The sequence below is a fragment of the Gossypium arboreum genome, chromosome 10 (assembly GCF_025698485.1).
Source record: "Gossypium arboreum isolate Shixiya-1 chromosome 10, ASM2569848v2, whole genome shotgun sequence".
NCBI classification, from domain to species: domain Eukaryota; kingdom Viridiplantae; phylum Streptophyta; class Magnoliopsida; order Malvales; family Malvaceae; genus Gossypium; species Gossypium arboreum.
In genome coordinates, this window is record NC_069079.1 from 28,309,934 (window position 1) to 28,311,306 (window position 1,373).

Consider the following 1,373-nt stretch of genomic DNA (forward strand, 5'->3'; position numbering starts at 1 on the left):
AAAATTTTGACGCGTTACACAATGAGTTAAATCCAGGAATTAGAAGGCCAGATTTTGAGGCAACCCAATTTGAATTGAAACCAGTTATGTTTCAAATGCTTCAAACGGTGGGTCAATTCAGTGGTATACCCATAGAAGATCCACATCTCCACTTTCGATTGTTTATAGAGGTGAGTGATTCATTCAAGATAGCCGGTATGACTGAAGACGCACTGAGGTTGAAGTTGTTTCCATACTTGTTGCGAGATCGAGCACGAGCATGGCTCAATTCATTGCCATCAAGATCCATATCTACATGGCAACAATTAGCAGAGATATTTTTGGTTAAATATTTCCCAGCTAGCAAAAATGCTAATTTGAGGAACGAGATCACAACTTTCCAACAATTGGGTGGCAAGTCTTTGTATGAGGCTTGAGAGTGATTCAAGGAGTTACCTCGTAAGTGTCCTCATCATGGGATTCCTCATTGTATCCAGTTGGAGACATTCTATAATGGTTTCAATGAAAATACAAGATTAATGGTAGATATTTCTGCGAATGGTGCAATTTTGTCTAAGTCTTATAATGAGGCCTATGAGATCATCAAGAGGATTACGAGTAATAACTATCGATGGCCAACAAATCAAACAACTTTAGGATGACGTATAGTCAGAGTTCATAAAGTTGATGCCCTTACTTCTTTATCGGCTCAGGTATCGTCTATTTTCTCTATGTTAAAATAGTTTACCACTAATAGTGCTAATCATTTTGCAGCTCAGCCACCAAGTCCGATTGAAGTAGTTTCCTGTGTGTACTGTAGGGAAGGTCATTCTTTTGAAAATTGTGCATTAAATCCTAAGTCAGTATACTATGTGGGGAACCAACATTAAAATAGAAGTGGCCAAGGATCCCAGTCCAACTTCTACAATTCTTCATGGGGTAATGATCCTAATTTTTCTTGGAGCAACCAAGGAAATGGACCGAACAACAACTTCTTGTAGTATAGACCCAATCAATCTCAAGGGTTTAATCAGCAAGCTCCAAAACCACCTCAAGCTGAGACATCAAACAGTTTGGAGAACTTGTTTAAAGCTTACATGGTAAAGAATGACGCTTTGATCCAAAGCCAAGCAGCAACATGGAAAAATTTGGAAAACCAAATGGGTCATTTAGCTACGGAGCTTTGTAATATACCGCAAGGAACCTTGCCGAGCGATACTGAGATTCCAAATAATTTGGGTAAAGAATATATTAAGGCAGTGGCATTACAAAGTGGTAAAATTTTGGAACCTCGATTAATTGATGTCGAAGGTAAGCCCTTGAGAAGAATCAACCATCTATTGAAATTTCTACACCAAAAGAGTCAGAATCTGCAAAGGCTAGCAAGGTAAATC

General features: G+C 38.6%; 1 non-coding gene across 1 annotated transcript; it reads right to left on the minus strand.

The window, feature by feature from the left end:
- Nucleotides 1-353: 353 nt before the first annotated feature.
- Nucleotides 354-460, minus strand: LOC128283117 (small nucleolar RNA R71). Its single transcript, XR_008273458.1, has one exon. It is a non-coding gene; the product is annotated as a small nucleolar RNA R71 (small nucleolar RNA).
- Nucleotides 461-1,373: the final 913 nt, after the last annotated feature.